At 39.6% G+C, this 18,192-nt stretch overlaps 1 protein-coding gene across 2 annotated transcripts in view; it reads left to right on the forward strand.

The window, feature by feature from the left end:
• Nucleotides 1-18,192, forward strand: part of LOC144502744 (mediator of RNA polymerase II transcription subunit 13-like) — a 239,691-nt gene that overhangs the window by 14,066 nt on the left and 207,433 nt on the right. The window contains exon 3 of one of the 2 annotated variants that reach the window (XM_078227004.1): nt 13,460-13,512. The exons of the other annotated variant lie outside the window; for it this stretch is intronic. The gene's annotated coding sequence lies outside the window, so the exon portion shown is untranslated. The remainder of the gene's footprint in view (nt 1-13,459; nt 13,513-18,192) is intronic. 2 annotated transcript variants of the gene reach the window in all.

Genomic DNA, 18,192 nt, shown 5'->3' on the forward strand with positions numbered 1-18,192 from the left:
CATTTTTGAAAAGATGCACGCACTACTGCCTAGGTCCTCAAAACTTGCATGTTGCTCTCTGGTCTCTGCTGCAATTTTAGTTGTATATCCAGCCAGTGTTAATCAAGGGGTGTGGAGGGATATGGTCCAAGTGCAGGTCAGTGGGACTAGGCATAAAATGGTTCGGCACAGACAAGAAGGGCCAAAAGGCCTGTTTCTGAGCTGTAATTTTCTATGGTTCTAAGTGTTGATGGCTTAAAATTGATTTTGCATTCCCAAGGCAGTGGTATTGTTGAATGCTGCCTTGGTACACCTTATTTTTCCTTTTTGTCGATCTCTTGCCCTGCTCCCCTTTTTATTCTTGTATAACCTTTCATCCCCCTACATAAGGAAGGCATGTCAGTGAAGGCAAGATGGCAGCACTTGTAATTAGCTGCTGCCCACATTGGTCAACAGTCTGAGGATTTTGGCGTGTCTAAATGGAGTGATAAATTTATTTTACACATGAAACCTACCCTTATTTTATCCTGGCCAGTGTCGGTGTTTAACTTTCTTCAATGTTTCAAAATTGAAGTGCACTGGAAATGAACAGAATTGATGCTCCTAGAAGATTATTGCATGGTATGCACATAGAACAGCTGCAAGATATTTGGTATTAAATTAGTCATAACTTGTAGTAAAGCTGTATTTGACATGCATTCTCCCAATCCCCAGAATCTCTACAGATGTTGGGGCAAAGTCTCAGGTTTTGGCTCAAATTTCCACAATTTTCAAATTGCCCTGCTGATATGCAAGTTATGATGTGGAGATGCTGGCGTTGGACAGGGGTAAACACAGTAAGAAGTCTCACAACGCCAAGTTAAAGTCCAACAGGTTTATTTGGTAGCACAAGCCACTAGCTTTCTGGGCGCTGCCCCTTCATCAGATGCAAGTTGCCACATGCATAGTCTTGGCTGAGTGATTTGAATTGAGCTGTAACAAATTCAGATAGCTATTTTCCCTTCCAACCTGATAAAAGCATTTAACAGATTGAATAAGGTGGCTATTTCTCCTTTTTGGTCAGTCCCTTTGGATGGAGGATGACTTGCTTCCACTTCACTTTGGTGCATTCTGAAATGGTTTGGTGCATTCTGAAATGATTGATATGCATGATCTACAATCTCTGCTATATGCGGTACAGATGGTGCTTGGAGGATTTTGTACATTCCTGACAAAGTTTGTAGATGTGTTTGGTGTGTTCTCCAATGAGCATTTATTTTGGTTGGTCGCAAACCAAGGTTTCTCATGAGTTGGTGGGTAGATTTGGCCTCTTCAGGGATGGTTTGAGGACATCCCAAAAGCTTTCCATTGTCCTCCTGGGCATCTTCTGCTACGATGAGTTGCTTTGGGAGTCTGGTGTCAGGTATACGAGCGACATGTTCCAGGCAGCGGAGTTGACTGAGTGATTTGCACCTTGATGCTGGGCAACTTGGCTTGGGAGAGGATGCTATTGTTGGACTGCTTTTTATACCAGTGGATTTTGAGGATCTTCTGAAGGTACTGCTGATGATATTTCTCCAATGCTTTGAGGTCCCTGCTGAATCCAAGTCTCCCAAGTCATTCAGGAGCTGCCTGGTGAATGCCTTGGGTTTGAGATCCTGAACCTCAAATACTCTGAGGAAATAAGCAAGGCCATGTGAGTGCCTTTGGTACTACAGTCAATCCTAGAGTGATGTGTTGGTCTGGAAAGAAATGTACTTTGAACAGAATTTTTACTGAAGATTAAATTGAAAAACAAAATTTAAATTGGGGTGAGAAATAATTTGTGAATGACTTGGTGATATTAGTTAATGAGCATTTGGAGAAACCTCATCTCCTACTTAAACCATTTCAACTTCTTATCCATAAGCTTCATGATGTAAATTCTTACAAGTTAATGAAATGATACCAAGTGTTGGGCTGACTATACAATGAGAAGTGAAAACTACAACTTGTGAATTGCTTTTCATAGCACAAAGAGTTCTAAAGCATTTTCTATCACTGAGGATAGGAGAAACTTCAGTGTTCAGGTGGAAGTGCTGAAGAATGAAAGAAGTGACCAAAGATGTGGATGTGTGGGGGGGGGGGGGTCGCAGTACTGCCAAAGGGGCATGGTGCAATGCTCAGGGACTGATGGGAATTGGGGCTTCTGAGGGGGGAGGTCAGTCGGGGGGGCCCCGTTGCCACTCTGCAGTTGGGATCGGTGGGGGAGGGAGGCCAGCGATCAGGATTGGCCATCGGGGGGTGGGGATGGGGGAGAGAGAGATCAGGGCTGTAGCGGGTGGTGGGCAGGGGCAGAGAGAGAGACGTTGGGGTGGGGGGGTCGTGCCGCGATGATGCAGGAGTCATGGGGCTGTCCACCAATTGGTGAGGCCAGCAGACGGGTCACTGCGCACACGCCGATCTCGACGCTGAGTGGCCCGCTCAGCACTATTTTGCCGGCCTCTCCAGCGGGAATAGGCCCCACCCACTGGTTTTCTGTGTGAATCATCACGCTGGTGCACTCTGCAGTGCACAGTGTGTGGGAGATTCATTTTGGAACTCCCGCTGGAAAAACCAGTGAGATTTATTCCAGTTTTTACTCAAATTCAACACTTAGAATTTTTTTGGGAGTATCCCACCCCTGAGATTTTTTAGGAGGCTTTTGAAGGTAGAAGCAAATGTACTGAAATTGATGGTTTAGGAAGAAAATCTGAAAATGCTGAACTTCATCTGCTTCTGGCTTTGTCACCATTTGTGGGGATGGCTGGGAATGAGCAGATTCGCGCGAGAGGCATTAGTTGCAGAAATAATGTGAAGTGACACCATAGGCAATTGGTGAATGAAGGTATTTGAGATCGCTGTTTTAAGATGAGAGTCAAACGTGTTGCGTTAACGTCTAATGTTTGAATTGAGAATCTATATTTTAACTTCTGTACCAAAGAGTGGCATTAAAGAAAGTTACTGTGAACATCAGCATCAATATTCTTTTGATAAATTCTGTGTGTATCTGAAGTCAGTTGTACCATGTTCTATACAAGCTTACATAAATTTCTGTGGGCATTGATCACTATAATGTTTGGATAACCCTATAAGCAATGTTGTTCTGTTGATCTTTCTGAAGCAAGTAAGCTGAGAATTAAGTTATAAAGTTCTAAAGGCAAATCCTAACTGCGTTTCTCTCCACAGAAATTACTTTGTCCAAGACGAATGTAATGAATGAATACACTTCAATGCACTGCGTAAAACAGTTGTGAGCTAAATTATTTGTTCTATTCATGAACAATCGACCCATTTTTTCCCCCTCATGAATCACAATTGCTTTCAATGGTTTTCCTTGATATTTTTGTGCAGCATGACATAACCATTCTGGCCAATAGTTTGATCTAATTAATAATGACTAATCCTCAAATACACTAAGTTAAAGAAGAAAGGATCGTGACTATTGGCAATTTTCTAAAACTGACTTGGAGTAGGTAGTTTATTTTTAGTTAATCTTTTAATATTCTTCCCTGTGTTTTCTAACATGGTCTTCTAGCATTTGCAAAAATTATAGCTGAATAAATGTATGATCCTTAGAGCTGATCTTAGCATCTACTAGGAGATGCTTATGAAAAATCTGTGGTGACCACACCAAATAAACTGTACACATGTCCAAAATCAAATAACTATAGCTTATTCCAAGTTTTTGTTACCCCTTTAAATTTACCAGGCAGACTTGTATACATACACGCAGTGCTTGTGGCTCTAATGCATGTCCCCACTGCTCTGTTCTTGTTTCCTTTCTGTTCAAAGCTTTATTAAATTCCCACAAAATTCATGAAGGCACATTTGCATGTTTTTTGCAAAGACAGGTGTGTATACACACATGTATTAGGAGCAGGAGTAAGTCATTTGGCCCCTTGAGCCTGTTCTGCCGTTATACAAGATCACTGCTGATTTGATTGTGGCCTCAACTCTACTTTCCTGTCTATTGCCTATACTCTTTTTGATTGATAGAAGGAGTCAAATCTATCTAACTCAGCCATAAAAATGTCCAATGATCCTACCTCCACTGATCTCTGTGGAAGAGAATTCCACAGATCAACAACCCTTGGAGACAAATAATTCTTCTAATCTCCGTCTGAAATGGGAGACCGCTTAATTTTAAATTGCCCCCAAGTTTTAGTTTCTCCCACAAGGGGAAACATCATCCCAACATCAGTAGGATCACCTCATTGTACTAAACTCCAGTTGGTACAAATCCACCCTTTTCCTCATAAGATAATCCCTTCATTGCAGGAATCTGAGTGAACCTTGTTTGAACTACTTCTAATGCTTTTAGATTCTTTCCCAAAGAGAAGGAGACCAAATTGTACACACCGCTTCAGGTGTACACACCATCCCTAGACTCCACGCATCCATGCTCATTTTCCTTTTTAAATACTTACTTTCTGCTTTTATAGTTCTGCTTAGCTTTCTCTTGTATTGTAATTTCTTCCTCCAATATGTTTTTAATTATTATTTGTTGGTATTTAAAATTCTGGCTGATCTTCTGACTGACCACTATCTTCACAGAATTGTTGCCAATTCATCCATTTGGTTAAGAATGCTATGGACTTTCAGATTGTACACACCGCTTCACCGCCTCACCAATGGCAGCAAAGCTTTCCTACTTTAATATTCCACATACCTTGTACCTGCAGGCCAACCTTTTGTGATTCATGGAACAGGGTACCCAGATCTTTCTATACTGCAGAGTTCTGCAGTCTTCCAATTATTATACTGCTTTTCTATTCTTCCTGTCAAGTGGACAAGTTTGCATTTACCACATGTTACTCCCTCTGCCAATATTCTTTGCCCACTTACTCCCAACTACTTTAATAGATTCAAGCATTTTCCCTCTGACAGATGTTAGGCTAACTGACCCGTGGTTGATTACTTTCTGCCTGTTTTCTTTCTTGAACAGAGGAGTGTACTGATGGGACCATTCCAGAATAAAGGGAATTTTGGAAAATTAAAACCAATGCATCTACTATCTTCACAGCCACTTCTTTCAGGAAGCAGGTCACCAGCCCCGGTGACTTATCAGCCTCAGTTCTAAAAGTTTTAACAGTACCATTTCTCTTGTCATTATTTAAAGCTCTCCCTCCCTTCCACCTCTTGATTTACAAGTATTCCTGGGATGTTATTTATGTCTTCTGCACTGAAGATGCACAAAATATTTGTTCAATGCTTTCATTATTTCCTATTATTAATTCCCTAGACTCCACGCATCCATGCTCATTTTCCTTTTACCTTTTTAAATACTTACTTTCTGCTTTTATAGTTCTGCTTAGCTTTCTCTTGTATTGTAATTTCTTCCTCCAATATGTTGTTAATTATTATTTGTTGGTATTTAAATTCTGGCTGATCTTCTGACTGACCACTATCTTCACAGAATTGTTGCCAATTCATCCATTTGGTTAAGAATGCTATGGACTTTCAGATAGAGCCTTCAGTTCGGTCTTTTTGCTATTTTTGCAAACTCTGGCCCTAACTGCTGTCACATTCTTAAGTTTATACACTCTGTCCCTTCCTTCCCTCCTCTAATACATTTCCGTTATAGCTACCTTGCTGTCTTGCTGTATCCTCTCCATTTGATTTAGCACATGGTCCCTTGCCCCCACTATTTAGTTTAAAGCCCTCACAACTGCCTGAATTATTCAACTTGCCAGAACACTGAGCCCAACACCATTCAAACGAGGGCCATCCCAATGGTATAGCTCCCACTTTCCCCAGTCCTGGTGTCAGTGAACCATGAATTGAAGCCCATTTCTTCCACTCCAATCTTTGAACCATGCATTCAACTCCCTAATCTAATTTACCCTATGCCCATCTGCTTGTGACTCGGGTAATAATCTGGAGTTTATTGCCTTCAAAATTCTGCCCCCCCCCCCCTTAATTTCTGTTGTAATTTAGGTAACATGGCAACCAATTTACACACCAAGGTCCCAGAAACATTAGTGAAACAATTGACTGGATCATTTACTTTTTGGTGTTGGTTGAGAAATAAATGTTGGTCAAATTCTGGGGTAGTGCCGGTTGATTGGAAAACGGCTAATGTTACGCCGCTGTTTAAAAAAGGAAGGAGACAAAAGGCGGGTAACTATAGGCCGGTCAGCTTAACGTCTGTAGTAGGGAAAATGCTGGAATCCATTATTAAAGAGGAGATAGCAGGGCATCTGGATAGAAATGGTTCGATCAATCAGACGCAGCATGGATTCATGAGGGGAAAGTCGTGCTTGACGAACATGTTGGATTTTTATGAAGATGTGACTAGGGCGGTTGATGGAGGAGAACCGGTGGATGCGGTGTTTTTGGATTTCCAAAAGGCGTTTGATAAGGTGCCCCATAAAAGGCTACTGAAGAAGATTAGGGCACACGGAGTTGGGGGTAGTGTGTTAAAGTGGATTGGGGACTGGCTATCCGACAGGAAGCAAAGAGTCGGAATAAATGGGTGTTTTTCCGGTTGGAGGAAGGTAACTAGTGGCGTGCCGCAGGGATCGGTACTCGGGCCGCAACTATTTACCATTTATATAGATGATCTGGAGGAGGGGACGGAGTGTAGGGTAACGAAGTTTGCAGACGACACAAAGATAAGTGGAAAAGTGAATCGTGTGGAGGACGGAGAAGATCTGCAGAGAGATTTGGACAGGCTGAGTGAGTGGGCGAGGATATGGCAAATGGAGTATAACGTTGAGAAATGCGAGGTTATACACTTTGGAGGAAATAATAACAAATGGGATTACTATCTCAATGGAAACAAATTAAAACATGCTACCGTGCAAAGGGACCTGGGGGTCCTTGTGCATGAGACGCAAAAGCCCAGTCTGCAGGTACAACAGGTGATCAAGAAGGCAAATGGGATGTTGGCCTATATTGCGAAGGGGATAGAATATAAAAGCAGGGATGTCTTGATGCACCTGTACAGGGCATTGGTGAGGCCGCAGCTGGAATACTGTGTGCAGTATTGGTCCCCTTATATGAGGAAGGATATATTGGCATTGGAGGGAGTGCAGAGAAGGTTCACCAGGTTGATACCGGAGATGAGGGGTTTGGATTATGAGGAGAGGCTGAGGAGATTGGGTTTGTACTCGTTGGAGTTTAGAAGGATGAGGGGGGATCTTATGGAGACTTATAAGATAATGCGGGGGCTGGATAGGGTGGAGGCGGAGAGATTCTTTCCACTTAGTAAGGAAGTTAAAACTAGAGGACACAGCCTCAAAATAAATGGGGGTCGGTTTAAGACAGAGTTGAGGAGGAACTTCTTCTCCCAGAGGGTGGTGAATCTCTGGAATTCTCTGCCCACTGAGGTGGTGGAGGCTACCTCGCTGAATATGTTTAAAGCGCGGATGGATGGATTCCTGATCGGTAAGGGAATTAAGGGTTATGGGGATCAGGCGGGTAAGTGGTACTGATCCACGTCAGATCAGCCATGATCTTATTGAATGGCGGGGCAGGCTCGAGGGGCTAGATGGCCTACTCCTGCTCCTATTTCTTATGTTCTTATGTTCAAGGCATTAGGAGAATTCACTACTCGTCTTAGAATAGTCTCCAGGGATCTATTTAGTTGATCTTCAGTTTTAACACCGTATCTAAAACAGCATTCCTCGGTGCTGCCATAGAATGTTGGCTGAGATTTGTTTTGAAGCCCTGAGGTGAAACTTGAAGCCATAAACTCTTGACTCCAAAGAGTACTGCTGCTGAGCCAAGGCTGATGTTCGCTCCAATTATTTTTATACATCAAATTTTGTGCTGTACCTTAATTGATTAATGCGTCTATGGTGTGCTGTACCTTGATTTATGAGCCTATGATCGTGGCTACATTTCTATTGTTGCTGTTTGTTAGTCCAAGAAATTTGCTGACATAATGATTAGTGAAACTTCAAAGTATTCCAAACTAAAATTGAGCTGTCTTGAAAGTAACCTGCAGTGATGCAGAGTAACTAGCCTGAATTATACCTATATATGCAGTCTGTGTATGTTGAACTAGTTGGTTAGGGCAACTTTGTAATCTCCCCAGTCTTGTAAAATTCTTATGCCATCCAAGAAAAAACTCCTAAAGCAAATGAAATGCATTGTGCTTCCTGGATTTCTTGTGAAATAAGAATACATATTCTGCTGTCTGTGTGGTTTCCAAAATCTTTCTGATCAGTGTTGACTGCTTTTTTTAATGATTTTGAAGCAATTTAAAACGAGATGTAAAATGAATGCAATAAGTTTGCCCATCACTTTTTTCCATAGATGTACACACTTATCTGTCAGTACTGTTAGGAATGGGTTAACAGACTTTCCAATTAAGTCCTAATTTGATATCAATTATTCAATAGAGGTTGCTGATATATAAAACGGCCGCAGGTAGCACTATTTGTTGGTGGAGAATTGTTTGTGGAGTTGGATCAAAGAAATAAAGGTATTTTATGAAGAAGCAGAATTTGTGTCTCCTTTACAGCAACTGAGAGGCTCAAACAGTGGTAGCAGAGAATGGTTGTTGGTTATAAGTTACAGCTTTTGCGGGGTGGGGGGGAAAAAGAAGGAAGACTTCACTCAAATTCTAAATCAACAAAGGAGTGAGTAGGAGACAACAAAATGGCTGAACCCAGGATAAAAATGTCACGATATGACTATCCACTGTTATTTTCAGAAACTGAACCGTATGACCAATGGAGAAGTGCATCATGTAGACTATGGTAACTGCTTTGGGAAAAAGGAAACAAGGTATGGTATTGGCTCTCTTTACCATGTAGAAGCAGAATCAGACGTAAAGTGTTTTCCAAATTGGAGTTGGAACATTTGAACTCGGAAGAAGGTCTGGATAATTTATTAAACATCATGGATAAGATTAATCACAGGATGACTTATTAAGTGCGTATGAAGCCTGGTCATAATTTGATAGATTTTGGAAATCGGAGGATATTCCTATTGAAGAGTATGTGATGGAATTCAGTAGACTATATAAAAGGCTGCAAAAACAACACCTGGAATCTCTACAGTCCGTGTTAGCATTTAAATTACTGGACTGTGCTAAAGTTACCAATAGGGATAGGCTCCTGGCTTTGACAGGAGTTAAGTTTGCAGATAATACCTTATTCGATCAACTGTCAGAGGCCTAAAAAAAAAAAATTTTTTTTAGGGAAACATTTCCTACGGCTTTTATGACACAAATGGGTCAGTCAGTGATGAAACAGAATGTGGAAGGTACACTGTTAACAGGATGGTGAGATCGTACAGGCTACAAGAATATGACAGAAGATTGGGACCCAGAAATTATGAGGACAGAAACTTCTTTAACACCTATAGCAGGAGGCAGGATAGAGAGAATGGTAACAGGAAAATGAACCCTAGAAATGCCCAGGCTATGATAAATCGGTGTGACTCTAAATTTCATTACGCTTTCAACTGTCCGAAACGGTTTGATAATGTTTGAAGCTACACATGACATGGAAGAATTGGAAGATGAGATAGTGACCAGAAAGAAGGCATTATCCTATTCACAAAGTTTTACTCCTGTAATGCGAGTTTTGGTTGCAGAGTTCTTTAATTGTGCTGTATTAGACAGTGACTGCACGTCTACTATGACTGGTTAAACCGTTACCTGGACTCTCCATGCTGAAAATTGGAACAAGGTTAGAGAATTTGAAAGTTCCACAAGTTTCCAGTTTGGGGATGATAACACCCTGAAGTCACTGAAAAGAGTGGTGATCCCTTGCAGTATTGCCGGAGTGAATCATTTCATTAGCACGGATGTTGTGTCAATTAAATACCTTTGTTTCTGAGTAGACCGTTGGTGAAGAAAGCACACATGAAACTCAATATGGAAAATGATAAGACAACAGTTATTGGAAAAACGGTGGATTTACAATAGTGTCCCGACTATGTAAATTGTATTCTGTTAATGACAAATAATCTTTTGGGTAAAGATGTTAAGGAAGTGTTAGCATGTGGAAATCGGACTTTAGCTGATCAAAAGCTCATCGGCAATTTGCGCATCCATCTCGGAGGCTGAAAAATTTATTGAAGGATGCAGGGGTAAGAGATGAAGACTATATTGATAGAACAGGTCAGTGATCATGTGAAGTTTGTAGGAAGTACAGAAGGACACCATCACGACCGATAGAGATTTTAACAACATTGTGGCCATGTACCTTCAGATCTGGGATGAAGCAAACAATATATTTATTTTGCACTTTGTAGATTTAGCGACCAGATTTAGTCAATCAACCATTGTACGTAATAAAGAAAAGAGGGCAATTCTGGATTAGATCATGGAAAAAAGAATGGGGACAGGAATGGGGCCACCAGCAACGTTCATTTTATAGACAATGTGGGGGGCGGGGGGGGGGGTGGAATTTGCTAATGATGAATTTAGGGATACATGTGAAAAACATGAATATCATAGTCATGAATACGGCTGTGGAAAGCCCATTTAGTAATGGGGTGTGAGAGAGAAACCACGTGGTAATAGATGACATCCTCTGGAAAATTTTGGCAGATAGACCAAATTGCAAGTTAAATTCAGCCTTAGCAATGGTGGTGCATGCAAATAATTCATTGCAGATGGTTGGGGGCTATAGTCCCTATCAATTAGTATTTGGTAAGAATCCTAAACTTCCATCCATTTTGAATGACCAGCCTTCAGCTTCGGAAGACACTACAATTAGCTCTGTCTTTGCTGAGCATTTAAATGCATTGCATATAAATAAAAGAACATTTTGGAAGCAGAAGTCTCTGAAAGAATTTGCAGAGCTTTAAGGCACAATGTATGGCCATCAAACATAATTTTTCAGCAAGGAGACATAGTTTACTATGAGAGAGACAATTTTAATGAATGGAAAAGCCCAGGGAAGGTTATAGGCATTGATAGCAAAACAATTTAATTGTTTTGCAACATGGTAATCAGACTGTTAGGGTACATTAATCAAGGATAATGGGTACAGTTTACAAACTTGCGAATTTAGAAAGAGTAGACAGATGTGATGAGGAACCAGGGTCATCTGATACTCGCGTGTTACAGAACTATGAGGACTAGTTAACTGAAATAGACAGGGTACCTGTAGAGGAACACAATACCTCCGATGAACTAGAATAGGCCATTTTTCTGAAAGGACAACTGCCAAAAGTTGGTGCAAAAGTGACATACTTGCCTGAAGGGTCCAGTCAGTGGAATGATGCAAACTGTTATTAGAGCAGAGAAGACCACTGGAAAGTATAAACACTGGTTGAATGTACAGAATATAGGGAAGACCGTCAAGACCATGGATTGGGAACACCAAGTTCAACAATGGAGGGCACAGAAACGTAGCGCCAGTTCAGATGATAAGTCTGATAGTGAACGTGATCACACGGGAATTATGAAAAGAACATTCCACAGCAGGAGGGAAAGATCAAGGAGTGGTAGTACAGAATGAGATACTAGGCAGGATAGGAGGGGCGTAGCATGACAAGGTATTGGAATATGGGTAAGACAATGAATGCTGCTAGGAGTAGATTTTGGTGGCTTCCAATAAATCAGATGAAAAAGTTATAAAAGATGCCAAACAACTAGAACTGCATAGTTGGAGTGAATTTCGGGTATACACGGAGGAACCAGATAGGGGACAAAGAGCTCTATCTCAGATTTGCATGGAAAAGGTGCTTCCTGATGGAACTTGGAAGGCAAAGACAAGAGGATTGAAGAAAATTTAGAAGACCAGGATTTAAGGGTAGATTCACCTATGGCAGGAAAGGTTATTTTAAAGATCATCTTGACTCTGTTAGCTACAAAGACATGGAAATGCAAATCTATAGATATATAAGCTGCCTTTTTGCAGGGCATCAGCTTGAGAGACATTTTTCTCCATCCTCCTAAAGAGGCAGCTAACACAGAAGGGGGTACTCTGGAAGTTAAATAAATGTGTATATGATGCATCTAGAGATTTGGTATTTTCAGTAGGGTCGGTTTTGTTAAAGTTAGGCTGTTGCCAGTTGAAAGCAGATCCTGCGATGTTTTACACTCACTATGAAGGAAATCTTTCTGGTATCTTTATGATGCATGTTGATTTTTTTTTATAGGGTGGTAGTAGTTTGAAGCTATCGTAATCTATGGGCTGAGGAAGGAATCCGGGGTTGGAAGTCAGACTTCAGGCGCTTTCAAATATATTGGGCTGGAAATTGGACAGATTGTCAGGTGTCAGTTTACGTCAGCAAACTTATTTGGAGAGTATCTTCCCAATAGCAATTAGTGGTAGGGCTTCATAAAAGGACGCAGTGGTTTCTAAGACGGAAAAAGAGGGACACCTGAAGTTTGGGCAACTGAATTGGCTAGGTAGACAGACCAGACCGGATGTTAGTTTTGAGGTCCTAGAGTAGAGTATAAAAATGAATGATTCTATGGTGGAAGACATAATGAGAGCAAACAAAACATTGGCCAAACTAAAAATGCAGGAATGTGTTTTGAGGTTCCTATTTTTGGGTGATCTTAGGCACCTGAAACTCATAGTTTATAGTGATGCATCCTATGCCAACTTATGTGATGGGTTCTGAAGCGCAGGAGGTTTTATAATATTTATTTTGGGGGAAAATGTTGCCCCCTTATGTGGAAAATAAGGAGAGTGGTAAAAAGCACATTGGCTGCCAAGACACTAAACTAAGTCTTGTAGAGGCAGTGGATATGGCCTTTTACATATCCCAGATATTAACAAAAATTTTGGGGATGGGGGATTTGGGTAAAATACCCATTGAGTGTCACATTGACAATAAATCCTTGTGGGAAAATGTGCACTCCACAAAAAGTGTAAATGAGAAAAAGTTGAGGATCAACATAGCCAGTTTAAAGCAAATGCTAGACAAACAGGAAATGTCAAAAATTAAATGATTCAATAGTAGCTATCAGTTATCTGATTGTTTTACTAAAAGGGGCTAGTTCGAAGAAACTTTTGGACATTATTAAGGAAGGCCGTATCTTTCTGTGAATGTATGGTTTTTTTTCAAGAAATGTATTTTTTTTATAAAAGGAAGGGGAAATAGTGTTTTGTGTTTTCTGTTTTTCTGTGGAAAACAATGTTCATCAAAATATTTTTTCTCCAAAGAAGGGAAGACTGTTGGGAATGGGTTAACAGACCTTCCAATTAAGTCCTAATTTGATGTCAATTATTTCGTAGAAGTCACTGATATATAAAGGGGCCACAAGTGGCACTATTTGTTGGAGAATTGCATATGGACTTGGATTAAAAAAATAAAGGTATTTTATGAACAAGCAGAACTCGTGTCTCTTTTACTCTACAGCAACCGAGAGGCTCCAACAAGTACTTGTATCCATTGCATTCCAATTTATCTTCTGTAACCTTAACAGTACTGCAATTTAGGGGGTTATACATAATTAAATTAGCTGATTTGTATTACAGCTTGTTGCAGCATGATTTAGTGTATTGTATGGACTTTGCAATTTCTCTCCTCTTCACCCTCCCCTCTCTTTCCTTTCCAGATTTGATTGAATAGGTTGCCTAACCAACTAGGGGAGAGCATATCCCTTGAAAGGTGAGATGGTTGGATGGCATTCACGATGGCATCAGTTTCCTATGTGTGCTGGCAATCTGCAGTATACCCGGTTCTGAATGTTGTATCAATGCATGTGTGGAAAACTTCATTTTAGTAAAATTGGTTTGGTTAAAAGCATCTTGTTGTATGGTATAGGAAAGTGGAGTAAAGGATAGTGTGCAATTTGATGCTTAATCTGGTTTTAGTTGGACTCAGTTGGGAATGTTACAAATGCAGTGCAGTTGGCTTTATATTACCTATGTTACGGAGTGAAAAAAATTAGGAGTGTTTCTGATCCTTATCAAGTAACCTTTTCTGGAAGTTTATTTGTGGATTGCACATGAAGATAAAATTGTACTTTGTTCTGAAGCTGCCCATGGTTGAATAGCCTGTTCAAGTTTGCATATATATTCCAAGTAAAAATTCAAATTCTTGATGTATGGTAAAGGGTTAAAAAACCTCCAACAACAGGCAAAATTGGAGTAAGTGTGAGGACTTGAGAGCTTCTTCAAAACTGATGGAACAGATGAAGTACGCAACATCTTTTTGGAGCACTGTGATTGTTGGAAAAAATCTTTTGGGAATATGTTTCTTACATAAGTGCATCAAGATGCCATTTAATAGCTCAGTGTGCCTTCCAATTATGGGTAGTATTTTTGATGTGCGATTACAATATGGAAACTTTTATAGTCTAATTATAGTGGTAATTACTGATTGAATGAAAAATGTTAGCCTGGTTAGAAATGTTATGGTTGAATGTGAACTTTTTATGGAACCTTGCCTAAATGAAATTAAAGGGGAATTTGTAATGTGGTAGCAAAAAATACTTTTACAGGATACTTTCTTGTCTATGAAAAGCCATTCTTGGTAAACATATTTCTAATGGCATATTGTGCAGCTTGGCATGCACTGTATTTGCTGAGCTTTGGCCGTAGATTGTTAACAGAGCTAGCTAACATACAATGTGCTGTAGTCACTTTTAATAGTCAATTTAATGAACCAGTGTTCCAAGAGTTATGTAAGTGTTTCTTAAATGATGTGTAAGTGCACTTATATGTCGAGTAACATAGGATCTGTACTGCTTTGTCATTTGTGTGTTCCACATTGGTAAGATGAGAAAAGAATGTGAGCTGCTGAAAGTAGTCAGCATAACCTGATTGGATCTGTAAAATGTGTTGTGGAAATTCTGACTTGTAATGGAACATAAATCTTGCAATCGTAGATTAACGGATATTTCAGTTTATGAGGATGTAATTAATGCCTACTATAAAAGTCAATTTTTAAAAAAATTTAAATTTTTGAAAAATTGGTTTGTTTGAATTTATGCCATTGCTTATCTATTTCATTGTGAGTGGTAGCTTTGCATTTACATCTGTAGAAAGTGTATCTGGTAACGCTTTGCAATGAAAATGACATGACGTTCACAGCTGTAGGTGCCATTTCAGAGACTGGAAAGCTGATTTACATCACCTTTTTGCAGTCATCTAGCATATTAATGTAAAGGAATATGGGTAAATTTTATAAGGTACTCTTTCCCCCTCCACATAAGGTATTGTAACTTGTTGAGCAAATTTGAGTTTTTGATCATTGTAACTTATTGTAATCAATTTTGAGAAGGCTTGATCTGTGTATTTATGTAGAATTTGAGTCCCTCATGGAAGTGAAACTGGAGCGCATCTAACCATGGAATCATTTTCATTAGCTGATATCTTCAGGTTGAGGAAATTGAAGTATTCTTTCGCTTTGGTTGAAGTTAAATTTACTGTGAACTATTCACAGATATTAGATTCTGGTTTTCAAAACACCTCTTTGTCTTTAACTATTTGGTTGTCTTTAAGGCATGTAGTTAACAGCTTGATGAAGAATATTGCGTTGAATTTTCTTCTGTCATATCAGTGCTTTTTGTTGGATGACCTGTCTAAGGTTGGAGATTTCAAGTGTCTCAGATGTAGTAATCTTGTCGTGTCATTTGAAATTAACTGAACTTTTGAACAACTAAGAAATAGGATTTACAGTTTTGAATTTGTCATATTGCTAGTTTTACTTTGAGTGGAACATGGCCCATCAATTGCTTGTTTGTTCAGATTGAAAGGTTGTGGCCCATGAATCTTAAGCTTGCATTGTCTTTTGAACTTAAATTAGCAGCTTGTCTTAAATGGCCTTTGATAGATACATTACTGCTTTTCTTAGTCTTATTTAGGTTTGTCACAGTAAAATAAGTTGCATTTTTAAGTTTCAAATCCAATTAATCATTTACTACATATTTTTTACACAATGCTTATTAAAATAATTATTTTGGCAGTTGGTAAAATAAGCCAGGTTGTATAAAAGTCTCTCTTTCTCAGGGCGAGTGGATATCAAAAGTAAAATATGGTTGATGATGGAAATCGTAAACTAAAACAGCAAATGTTGGAAATACTCGAGTCTGGTAGCATTTTTGGAAATTGAAACAGTTGCAATGTTTCATGATGATGACCTGGAAATCGATACATTTCTATCAGGAGTGACAATTCAATCTATTTTTGCATTTATCCCTGCCCGCACATGTGCCCCCACCGTCAACACACAGGTAAAATATGGTATTTCCACTGCACTGAGGTATGGTCAGGGTTTGAACCTGGGACTTTCTGGTACCTTCGGGCACAGGCACCCACTGAGCTCAATCAATGCAAAATCAGGTGGAAATTAATTTACGCCCCTTTTTAACTATTTGTTTCCATTGTAAATTGAAAGATGTGTTGAAGTGGAGAAATGAAACTATCCCCAGTCTTTCATGTGCTGAGCGCCTTTGTGTCAAAATCTCCCATTGTTATACTGTAGTGATGTGATTAAATCTTAACCTTGGAAGAGCATTTTTCCATTGCACTGGTTTAATATTTCTATTTCCTATATCAATCATTTTCCATGTTCTGCATTTCCAAATATGTAATAATTTGTAATAGCTTGTGTTTCTGTTTTGACTGGGGTTTGAGCTGAGACTTTCTTGCTGGGTTTGGGGTGAGGAAGGCTGCATCCTGGATTCTGGCCTGAATTCAAGAGTAGATTGTGCAATGGATGCATTAATCGCAAGTACATTTCAGTAAAATTAAGCAGGACTATATTGTAGAGTGTAATCTGTATTGTGCAATATACACATGAGATTGTATTTAAAAGAAAAACTGAAATTGTGCTAAATTGATATATTCTATCTTGGTCAAATATAAGCTAACACAAGTTTAGGGATATGTATTTAAGGATTTACTTCCTTACGTAAACACTTCAGTTATGCCCTCCAATGTAAATAAATACTGGCATAACTATCCAAGGTAAATCTAGCAGGCCTTACATTAAGTACAGCTTATGGAAAACATTTTTCAAAATTTATTAAAACAAATATGGTGCAACTTTTAAGATGTTGAAATAATATTTCATTTCTGGTTTGGTCATTTTTTCTTCTGCCTTCCTGCCTCAATTTTCAGACCTGTGAACAGACCCATATGCTTACCTGATTGTCTCAGCGAGCTGTCTGCAGGATGAATAGACTAGAAATACAGGTTCTGAGGCCACTTTTGTGCTTCTGATGTGACATGACTAGAATTTGGAGAATTGTGAATAACGAGGCTGCTTTTGTTGGGAATTCCAATGCATTGCCAAGTCTAGTTTAAAGCTGCTTTATCAGTCTCGATGGGATGTTTGTGCTGTCCGTGTGCAGCTGGTGGCAACCCCAAGTATAAACCTGCCAAATTTGTTGGAACCAGCATCCAGAAACACCTGTTGTTAACATTGGGTAAAAATGGACCTCTTGGGCACTTTATAAACTGAAGTAGAGCCTGATTATATGTTGATAAATGTTTGGACACTCCCACCTGTGCTCTCAATCAGTTGCCAACTGGGAGCAATGATCGGCAAGAGGAAACCAGTAGCATTTTTAAAAATAAATGCTTTTGTGGTATGCCACAGTAAATTTGAATTAAAGCTGCCCACTTTATTAAAAAAATGAAATGATTACTCTTTATACTTAAGTTATGAAAAATGGGGAGAGAAAGAGAATTCCAAGTTGCATCTTTTGATTCTGACCTGACTTGCAGCCAGCCAATATAAACAAGTTGCTGCATGTGGAAACAGTAGCTAATGCTCTGAGATCCATAACTACAGTATAAAGGCAATTTTATTGTTTATTTGAGGACATCCAATTTAATCTTTCTGCAGGGAAAAGTGAAAAAATATGTAACAAGAATTCATTGACGTTATCCATTTTTATTTAGCTTGCTAGCAAAGTTCCACTGTACTGAGTTATGACTGAATAGTGTGGGTCCAGTGCAAACTTTGAGCCTCATTATCTGCATGAGGAAGTCTTGGTTGTTGAAGCAGGCAACAGTCTCCTGATGCATGTGCTTCCTTAGTTGTGTGAATAAACCAGTTGAGTTTTAAAGTTCATATCTCTGATTTGGCATTCCTTGTTGATCGCCCTTTTTTGTAAGGAACCACCATAGTGGTAACATTCCTCTTAAGATGCACACGTGCATGGCAGTGTGTCAATCTGGAATTGAATTGAAATAAAAAGGCTGCTTGCAACATTAAGCGTGGGCAGGACTGTTCATCAAAGACCAACTGCGAGTGGCTGAAGAGAGCAGGACATGTGCAGCTGTGATTGGGAAAACTAATGAGGGGAGAGAGAGAATCTGCGATTTAAGCAGTGAG

This window comes from Mustelus asterias, chromosome 13, assembly GCF_964213995.1.
Source record: "Mustelus asterias chromosome 13, sMusAst1.hap1.1, whole genome shotgun sequence".
Lineage (NCBI taxonomy): Eukaryota > Metazoa > Chordata > Chondrichthyes > Carcharhiniformes > Triakidae > Mustelus > Mustelus asterias.